We start from the raw sequence: 10,743 nt of genomic DNA, 5'->3' as shown, positions 1-10,743 counted from the left end.
TTTTTTTGCAGTTGGCGAAGTGTCAGACATTTCTGACTCTGACCCAGAGATTGTGGGGAAAAAAAGACCCCCGCAAAGAATTTGACCTAGCTGACACGCTGGTGAGTGCAATGTAAAGCATATTTGGGTGTTATTTTAATGAAAATGTTTTTTTATTTTAGAATTGATCAACCTCCATTGTCCTTTTTAATGCAGTACTACAGCCATTTGAACCTCTGCATGAAAGCAGTCCAATAGAGACGAATACAGAGGATATCTGTCCAAGTACCTCTGGATGTCCTGGAACGACAAGAAACTATTACAGGTTTGGTTTTGGGGCTTTTGTTTTAAATAGTCTAGAATATTAAATATTAACGATCCTGAATACTAATAAGAAGAGACACGGTATGTTTCATTAATAATGTATTTTGTGTACGCATTTTCATTTCGCAGCAACTACACAGACCTGTATGTGCCTATCTTCATTGATGACGATGATGACGCTGATGAAGTTCTGTCAAAGAAACAAATGAGGCATCTTCTAAAGAACCTATGTGAGTCATGAGTGACTTGCACAGAGTACGAGTAGTCATTAAACAAATAAACATCCCTGTATTAAGAAGGGTGAAACGCCAATTTCAGTTACTCAGACGAGAAAAACTGTTGGTTCTAGGTCCAGTAGAGAGATATGTTTGTGTAAGGAACTCCATTTGAATGTTTTAAATGTAGCCTATTGTTTTATTAACTGCCTAGAGAGTGTCCCAAGGAGTCAAAATCCAGTGTTATGAGTACAATTCATGAATATTGAATGGAAGAAATGCTTAATCCTATTTGTGTTCAGCTAATATGCTACAAAATTACGCTTGGAGCATCTTTTTTTAACACACAATGTAACTTACTACTACTTACTTTACTTTTTGTTCAAAGCATACAAGTGCACCTGAAATAAATGCAGTAGAGCTATAAATCACATTTTGTTTATAGTACACAGGGGACCAGCACCGCATTTCCTGTCAAAGGACCTTGTTAACCACTTTGTGGGGAATCCCAGTTTCAGTGCCACTGCGGAAGATATTACAGATGAGGAGATAGGGAGAGTTCTGCATCAGGTATGCAGTGACATTGATTCAAGTAGTGAGTTTACTAAGAGAGCACATTGTTTTTTTCCAGAGTTAAGATCATAGTGAAATGAACAGACCATAGGTTTCAGATCTCAACTTCTATCAGTAAGACAAAATTTAAGTAAAAAATAATTTGATCCCGGTTTTGTTTGAGTGGTTTGCCATTTGATTGACCATTGTAAAGTTCTAATCCTATCAGGAATGGGTTTTGCTAAGTCTTACAAAGTCTTAACAGGTCCAGGAAGCAGAATCTGTGGAAAGAGTTCCACGTTCCAGACTGCTGGATGCTTCCTACATATGAAAACTTCTGAGGACAAGAACACTCTTATGGAGGAATACCTCAGATGGTATATTCTACACAGAATATACCATTGAGTGTTATTCAAAGTTAATATTTTTAAAGACTCCTTCTCTGCCTCCATGCTTCAAACATATTTTAATATTATGTTTAACAAACACACTTTCCAGTCCCATGATTTTTCACCTGAATGCTTTAAAAGTGGCTACAGATAAGATTGTGTTTAATTCGAGTTTTCAGTCCCAGGAAGTATCAGACTCTGGTGTAGTTACCATGGTAACTGAAACCATCGGATATAAAGAAGGACTTGGAAGCCTACACTTTTTGACCGCACTCCAGCAGCATCCTCGTGTGTTGGCCCCACTCTTGTGCCACTCTCAGAAAAAGCTGACAGCTGCCGGCAGAAAGAAGGCAAAGCACTTGGATTTTGGGCCGATTTTCTTCTTGATTGTAAAGGTTTGTTATGCCTTTTTATATGGTGTTTGGAAAAAGTGAAACCTTTCATTTTCACACTGTAAATTTAATTTACTTGTTAGATGATAAAGACACTAAAGTTATTTTTGACTTTTCCTTTTCAGAAAAAGTGACCGCTGTGTCCCTAGGAGATGTACTGATGTTTGCTACAGGGCTCGCATCACTTCCGCCTGCTGGAAGAACACCACTCCCATGCATTCAGTTCTTAACAAATTCGCCATTCCCTATGTCAAACACCTGTGAAAATACGCTAAAGCTCCTTCTCCTTGAGTGTCTTTAAGACAAACATGGAGTTTGGCTTACCAAATTCTCCAGGCTTTGGGTGCATTTAATGCTGTGCCAGGTCTGGATTTTTGTCCAGTCTTTAAACATGCAGTTTATAACGCATAAAAGAGTGCATGCTCAGTTCAGTTCATTGTAATGATTTTTATTGCTGTTCATTACTTGGTTGAATGTAAAATCACATAACCGACAGCAAAGTACAGGTCACAGTAACAGTAAAATTGTACTCTGCTAAAATGTATGTAGTTCCACATTTGAAGCAGTGTACAACATGTTGTGCTTGCAAACAAGCTTGTAAACAAAACCTCTTGAAAAGAACCAGCTTTATTAAATTAAGAAAATTGTTCATGGTTCTTTGGTTGTTCAGACCTACAATTAACACACAGTTAACTTGATGGTGAATCAAAAAATAAACACAAATGTATAGTTTTCCTTTAACATCTGGCCTTTGACAGTGGGCTGCAGTAGAACATATTTATAGGCCAGCTATTTCTTTCAGGGTGACATATAGTTTTGAGGATACAATATTCTGCGATATATTCCAATTTCTTTACTTTTTTTTTTCCCATTTCCCAATTTCAAATTATGTCCCTAAAAGGAAACTTTGTCAACATCTGTGCTATCTAAAAATATAGATTTCTCCGTTTGTTCATCTCACTTCAATTGCACAAATGTAATAAAAGAGTGATACTTGGCGTTTGTGTATCGATACAGTATTGCCACGGAAAATATTGCGATACTATGCTATATCGATTTTTTTCCACCACCCCTCCAAACAAGAGGAATAAAATAATATCTTGGAAATTGATCTTGATGCCTTAATTTAAAAAAAATAGGAAAAAACAAATTTCTTTGTGAATGAATAATGTATCTTAAATAAATTAAGTTTCTTCCTTAAAATACAGAGAGCATAAGTTTACACCTATATTAAATTCCCATAGAAGCAGGCAGATTTTTATTTTTTAAGGCCAGTTATTTCATACATCCAGGATACTTAAAATATTTAAATAAAATATTTAATTAAAATAGCCCCACATCATCATCATACTCTTCACCATACCTAGAGATATGGGATGATGGGGGGCTATTTTAATACCAAAGGCCAAGGGAGCTTTATCAGGATGCATTGTATCCTTAATCTGTGAAATAACTGGCCTTTAAAACTAAATAAATAAATAGCCTGCTTCTATGGGAATTTAACATAAGGGTGCGTATATTTATTCCCCCTGTGTTTTAAGGAAGAACGTTTATTTATTTAAGACACATTTTTGATTTGAGAAAATTGGTGTCCTTTTCCTAATTCTTTTTAATTAAGACATTATGATCAATTTCCAAAAGATTATTTTTTTTAAGTCAACTTTAGCATGGGTTCATACATTTATGAGCACCACTGTATCTACTGATTTCTTATAAAAAATAACATTTTTGATTTCAGATCAACTTCAAGATAATGACATAAAAAAAAACCTCAAGGTTAAAATAGAATCTAACTTTCCTTTCCCAGTATCCTGTCTCTCCCTCTGGCTCACATAATGATTCACTTTCACTGATAAAAGCATGGGATTCATTACAAGGCTGCCATCTCAAAATACTGCTGCACTGTTGTGTCTATGCTTCTTTGTGCTCCACATTTACCGTACTTTCTCACTGTTTCTCCATCACGCTTGACTTTGTCTCACATGAAGTCCCACTTACAACTCTCTCTGCTTCCTATATCTGTGCAAAAGTCTCTGATGGAGGTCGAGCCAGACAGTTTGAGTTTGATTTCGCCAACATGGTCTACGTTACAGAGATGTTAAGCATAATCGATTTGACCGTGACCAGGTGGAAGGTAATTGGCCTAAAATGTCATCAGACTGAGTCAGGTTTCATTTGTGGGAAAGCAGGCTTGGGTTTTTAATGTCTTTCTTAAAACCTGCTTCATCTGATGACCCATGCTTCCAATGGTTCTTCACTCTCTTTCATTGGCTCTCCTTCGTTTCTGTCTTGGTCTCAAACTTAAGCATGATTTATACTACTGCCTAAAATCTACCCCGTGGCTATGTACCTTGGTACATGGAGACGCGGACCTGCGCCGGACCCGCGCGTCACAAGGGAGAAGGCCGTAAGCAGAAGCCTAAGAAGAGGTCAAAGGATTAGGTCGTCTCACGGTGGAGTCGGGGCATGAAGAGAGAGGGGAGGGAAACACTATTTCAAACACACTATTTCTTTGATTCAAGAGTTTAAGAAAAAGATGAAGGAAGAGAGAAAGTGATTCAGAACCAGCCCAGGAGTCAGGTGATAGAGAGACATGTAGGCAACGAGTTCTGAGAGGGCAGAAAAACACAAGATTGGAACCTGCTATAAAATTCGTGAGATACTTTACAAACTACAGTATATAACTGTAATGTCTTCTGATGCTGTTTAGTTCACTATGTTCTGATTGTCGACAAACCATAACAACAGCAATAAAAAGACAAAGCTAAATAATTCCACATCAGTCAGTTATTATGTTATATTCCATTGTCTTATAATGAACATTGATGTAGAACTAAAACCATAAAGATTGCATTTGGTTCAAGTCATTTTTTCGGTTTTAGTTTAAAAACTAAAATCACGTGCAAGCAGCTAGTCATAATACATTAATTCCGCATATAAATAAGCAACAAATTACCTATCCGGAAATAATCCATCTTGTGGCTTTAATGTAATTTGTCAAGCTGTGTAATACATATGTGTTATTTTGCCCCTCTCCATGGTAAATGGAATTCACTTATAAAAAGGTTTTTGTGCCTCAGGACAACACAATTTCAAAATGTGCCATTCTGTCCTCCTTACTCGTCCCGAAAAGAATGAGAAGCCCGCACTCTGCTAATTCTACCATACTTTCTCCCATTTATTTTTTCATTGTCTGTGTGCGTATTTGTATCACCAATTGCTTTATTTGGAAATATCTGGTAACGGTAGCACTTAGGCCCATCAAGGCCTTGGTAATCAGTTTAAATGAGTCCAGCTGATCAAGCCCTTGGTAATGAGTTTGAATGTGCCACTGCTGAAAGCCGTTTGCCTGAGGTCGACCCGGCTGGGTCGAAACGTTGCAGCACAATAAAAACGTAAGGGAGAATTAGCAGAGTGCGGGCATCTCATTCTTTTCAGTTGTATCCTGCCCCTTTTTTGCCCTGCACCTCACCAAAGGGGATGTGCATACTACTACTACTACTCCTTACTTATTCCCCCACACATTCAAACACTGATGGCGGTGGAGCTGGCCTGGCCATCTGTAGCAAATTGTTGTTCATGGAGTCAGGAGGAGGACTAACCCTCTGATTAAAAGACAACATGCTCTACCTCCGGAGCTGTAGCCAGCCACTTAATTCATCTAAATCCTGCACACAGTGCAATACAAAATCTCTCCAAGTTTCTGTAGATCGCATCATTGCAAAGGACAAGGTTATCCTAATCGTACTTTGTTCAAGGAGGAAACATGCTGTTCACCGGACCTGCCCTGGAACCGCAATCAACATGAAGTCCAAATGGCCAACTTACAGTAACCACAACCGTAGCACTGATCCAGTTGTGGCACAGAATTGTAGACATCGTTTTAAATCTCACACAATTTTCTAATCCTTAATCCAGTCTGTTATTTTGGGCAGGTTACCAGGCAGGGTGAACCATTACAGTCTGGTTTCCCACAAAAGGTGGGTGGGATCTGAGCTTTATTTCCCTGCACTTACTGGTGGGAATTGTTCCAAACAACCTGCACACCTGATATATGGATCATTTTAAAAGTAATCAGTAGAAACTGGATTTTGTCATTTTATAATGCCTTAGCAGTGAGTTTGTTTAGTTGTTCGGAGATAGAGATACTTTATTATTCCGAAGGAAACTAAGGGTTTATACACATTTTATACACATCATACATACACATAGGCACACAGACAATATGACATCAACGCACACATACATACATACTAAATACTACGGTGTGGAAAAAATGCAGAAAGGTGCAATGGTATCATAATGCAATCAGTCTATTCCAGGGTAATTTATATGTATGTACAGTATAGAGGCACCCAAATGAAGTCATGGTATAAAGGGCAGTGCTTGCAGCGCATTAATGAGCTGGTTTGGCTTCCTGAGCTGAGAGGTGAGGGAGATTGCTGACCAAATACTGATCATAAACCACACGGAGAGGTTGTGGTCAGAGTACCTTTAAAAGGAAAGCCTGTAAAACTCGTTCAGTGGAACTCAGAAAACAAACAATAGGCCAACAGGGTACCGGCAATAAACTCTAGAGTCCTGTGACTCTGTTGGTATCTCTGCAATCCCCTGTGGTAGTGGGTGTCGTTATCACCTCTGGTCAATATCTGTCTCGAGCTCTCTTTCCCGCAAACTTATCTTTCCGGCTCTGTTCTCTTACACCCATTTTAGCAACCCAGTCCAGAACCAGGCTGGACAGGGCCAGGCCAGGCCGAATCAGACAGTTTAGACTTCTTTCACCTGCTAATCTCCTTATCCCCACAGTTGACTGCTCGCTCAGACCGCTTTCCTCACAGCTGACTCTGCTGATTTTTTCCTACGAGCCACTCTTGGCCTGTGATCACATCTGTTGTTTTGTCATAACTTGGTTTTACACATCACGTGTGTGTTATTCTAACATCTGTATCATGTTCCCAGTAGGTGATATGGATCTACTATGTCTGATTATTATTTTTTTCCCAGTGAAACTTTGATAAATGTGTAATTTGTACGATAATCAAACCAAATAAACCTAAATGGACAACCGTCAAAGTGTCCCTCAACAGGGCTTTCACAATCACAACACAATCAGCCAGAATAGAGGTAATATTTACTAGTTATTAAGGACTATTGAAAACTATTCCCGTGTTTTGTGAGCGAGAGGTTCCAGATGTAAGCCTTGATATTTTCCTGGCAGGGAAAAACAGACCCACCCTGCCTGTCTTTAACCCCGGATTGACCTCTCTAAACCACTTTCTGTTGTCTGCGGCTGTCATCCTAACCTGCATCTGCCAGGCTACTAGAGGCCGGCTACAACTGTGCGAGGTCACCATGGGGAACCTCCGCCTACATTAGTAACACCCCCCCCGCACACTCAGTGTCCTATCCCTATCATATGCAGTATTCTCTGCAAAACCCCAGATTTTCTAATCCTTTCTGTTGATTGAGAAATCTAATTCCTGAAAAAAGAAAGGATACCTTTGTGCACAATTAATGGGTATGCCAAATTCACTGACAAGCTGGTTGTCTTGCAGGGTGTGGTGCTTCTGCTTCCACAATCTGGACTAAATGTGCGTGCGTACGTGCGTGCATGTGTGCGTGCGTGCGTGTTGCTGTCTGGCCAACATATGTAGAGGTCTGGCAGAGAGAGATACTCACCAGGGTGTTCCTCCTGGACAAGCGTGAGAAAATTGAAAAGGCTGGAGAGACACAGTGTTTCTCAAACTGTGGGTGTTATCAACTGGTATCCAGGTTTTGATTTACATGGAAACTGTGCTCAAGGACACTTCAGCAGGGCACACACTCAGGCCTGTTAAAGACCAAGGCTTTGACCTGATGAAAGGTTGCATGATGCCATTTATAACTGATCCGCATGATTTGAGATACTTTTAGTTGGTGGCTAGACATGATAATCTCTTGAATGGGTTGAGATTTCCTCCACATTTTGTTTCAATCTGTTTTGTCAGAGAATTGAAATGGACAAATTGGTGATCCATACAGTACCAAGTCAAAGGTTTGGACAAACTTTCTCATTCATTTGGAAGGATAGGATCAAACCATTTCCAATTTCCTTTCTCTGTATCAAAGTTGAAAAATCCTCACAGCCACCTCCATTACAAAACCATGAGTAGAGCTTAACTGTTGTTATATCTGAACTTTTGCACCTATTCTGTCCTGATGCAGATAACTAACAACAGTCATTATACAGACTCACCTCCCATTAACAGACAATTACAGGTCCCCATCAAAGGAACCGTTTGACATTTTAAGAAATATGCATCCCTGTTGAGAGTCAGAATAGAAGGTTGATAAGACTCATGCACTCCTGACTTGTGTTGACATTAGAGACTACTGCTTTAAATTTTAGGGTTAACACTTGGTTTAAGAGTTATGTTCAGGGTAAGGGTTGGGGTAAGGTCATGTTAAATTTTCAGCCAATTTATTTACATCATGTGACTAAGTGACAAAAAGGGTGTGTGTGTGTGTGTGTGTGTGTGTGTGTGTGTGTGTGTGTGTGTGTGTCCGTCCAAGTGTATGTAGGTCTATAACCTTAACATTGGGTGCATATGAGCTGTGCGAACACAAGGATTGCACAATTTGTTGTGTGTGTTTGGCCATCCCATCATACATTCACATTTATTATTATTTTATGATTTCATTAATGCGTATTGTTGGAAACGTTTTGAGCAGATGTGTGAAAACTGATATCACCAGAGAGCTGTGCGTTGGCTCTGATTGATGAGACTATGGGGAGTAAACTCAAAAGGGGTAAATCCTAAGAGTGAGTGGTAAAACATGATGTTTATGCCAGGACTATACTATAGGGACACTTTCTGCTGCTGCCAACTATTGATATGCTTATGATATTGTAAGGATGTGGATGACAGAGAAGGGTAACAGTCTCCACATGTTTATGAGCATGCTGCAGTAAGAAAACCAACTATAATGCGTGTTATGCTGTTTAACACTTTATAGTAGAGCCCGACCAACAAAGGATTTTTAAGGCCAATACTGATACAAATATTTGGTTAATTAAAAATCCAACATTCCGATATATTGGCCGATATACATAAAAAAAAAAAATATTCAGAAAAGCGTGAAAAAGTTAGTTATTTGTAGTTATTTATGAGTTCTCACTAAAATAATATGTTAATAATTTGTTTTATTGTCACAACAGAACAGGGGAACATCAAAATATATTAAAGTTGTGATAAATGAAATAAATATTTTATGAAAAAATATAAACTTAAGATGTGAAACTTAAAGTCCTTTGGAATAAACTTTAGAGCGCCTTCTGGTGGACAAACTATGCAACGCCAACAATCATAACATGGTACAACATAATATTCATTTATCAGAAACATTTATTTGTCATTATAAATGATTCTGATGAATTTGTATATATATATATATATATATATATATATATTTTTTTTTTAATTTTTTTTATTTTTTTTAATCGGCCGTTACAAATGCCAATACTGATAGTTCGGGAAATGCCTAATATCGGCCCGCCGATTTATCGGTCGGGCTCTACTTTACAGTAATGTTCTAATCACATCTGTTGCCCATCATCTGAAAACCTATTGATAATGAACTAGTCCTAAAGAAATCATTTATTTACATTAGTAATTGATCAACAAACAGCTGTTTTCATTATTAGATTGTAAGTCATTTAAAAGCAATTAGAAGTAATTAAGAACATGACAAACATCATGTAGCCAAAACATTTGCAAATGATTTACAGATGCATGTACTGATTTGTCAATTTTCATGCACAATTTCCTTTAATCAGACCAGTGGTGTATGAAATGTTTTAATTTTCATAATCTTCTTATGTCAGTTTTTCCCAGTTTAATTTTTTTGAGAAAAGCAAACCAACGTCACCCTGCCAGGGCACAATCATGCATAATTTAACCAGCGATTAGATATGGCGTTGTGAGAGTCCCGAACAGTAAACAGGAAACAACTGTGTCTGTCACAAAAATATTTTAAAACACTGAGGGTACAAAACAAAACACAGGCACTTAAATCTACATGGGGATATTGCAACAGCTGACTGTTTTCTGCAGCAAGTTCCAGCACGAAGCACGGCCCCTCCGTCTTTTTTCTCTCTCTGTGAAACGAAGATGCCTTCAAGTGCGGTTGGAAAAGTTGAGATCCATAAACAATCTGACGCAAAAAAATGATGTGAAATATAAGTCTACTTGCGCTAAATTGAAGGGTTAAAGAACAGGGGGTCACACAAATGGGCCCTTTACGTGACACTCCCACCGCAGTGTCACGTAAAGGGCCCATTTGTGTGACCCCCTGCATTGCGTGAGCCGGGCCGCTATTTTTTTGCTGTCAACAAGTCCTCACAATCTTCCTTACAAATAACAATTCACCAGTTGATGACAGAAAATAATTTGCCAGTTGATTACAGAACTTCTCCAACTGTGTTCAGTAGTGAGGTATTCTTTGAATACACACGTATGTTACCACAGACTAATTCTTAATGAAATCTGTGATGTGGATAGTTTGTTTTCTGTGTAAATCCAGGCTTGGACATTTCTTCCCTACTTTCTCCCTCTCCAAAGATGACCGTAGTTCTTTGAAATTCATCTCAAGACCTCATACTATTACTGCTAAGACATCCAGGAACTTTTTTGTTTTCCAGTCCCTCCAGAATTTTGCGATCGCGCTAATTCAACCAATCAGCGTGACTTTGGTGCGATTCGCTGCTGTTTCAATCCTGTTGGCACTCTGTAGCGGGAGGGGGGCTGCTCAGTTTCCCCCCCGACTAATGCACACACACACAAACACACACGGAGGACGCAGGAAAAGCCGGAGACGGTACACAATGACCTAAATTGAGGAAAGCTACGCTCG

General features: G+C 38.8%; 2 long non-coding RNA genes across 2 annotated transcripts in view; one reads left to right on the top strand and one right to left on the bottom strand.

The window, feature by feature from the left end:
* The window catches only part of LOC116691678 (uncharacterized), a 15,459-nt gene extending 10,119 nt beyond the window's left edge, over positions 1 to 5,340 (bottom strand). Inside the window, exons 1-2 of the long non-coding RNA XR_004332532.1 lie at positions 5,228 to 5,340; positions 2,455 to 2,459 (exon numbers count right to left, since the gene is read on the bottom strand). This is a non-coding gene — a long non-coding RNA (uncharacterized LOC116691678). The remainder of the gene's footprint in view (positions 1 to 2,454; positions 2,460 to 5,227) is intronic.
* The window catches only part of LOC116691677 (uncharacterized), a 22,079-nt gene extending 11,442 nt beyond the window's left edge, over positions 1 to 10,637 (top strand). Inside the window, exons 2-3 of the long non-coding RNA XR_004332531.1 lie at positions 3,122 to 3,125; positions 10,624 to 10,637. This is a non-coding gene — a long non-coding RNA (uncharacterized LOC116691677). The remainder of the gene's footprint in view (positions 1 to 3,121; positions 3,126 to 10,623) is intronic.
* The last annotated feature ends 106 nt before the right edge of the window (positions 10,638 to 10,743 follow it).

Source organism: Etheostoma spectabile, chromosome 6 (assembly GCF_008692095.1).
Source record: "Etheostoma spectabile isolate EspeVRDwgs_2016 chromosome 6, UIUC_Espe_1.0, whole genome shotgun sequence".
Taxonomy (NCBI): Eukaryota; Metazoa; Chordata; class Actinopteri; order Perciformes; family Percidae; genus Etheostoma; species Etheostoma spectabile.
Note: the sequence above shows the minus strand (reverse complement) of the source record. Positions and strands in the feature narration are given on the sequence as shown.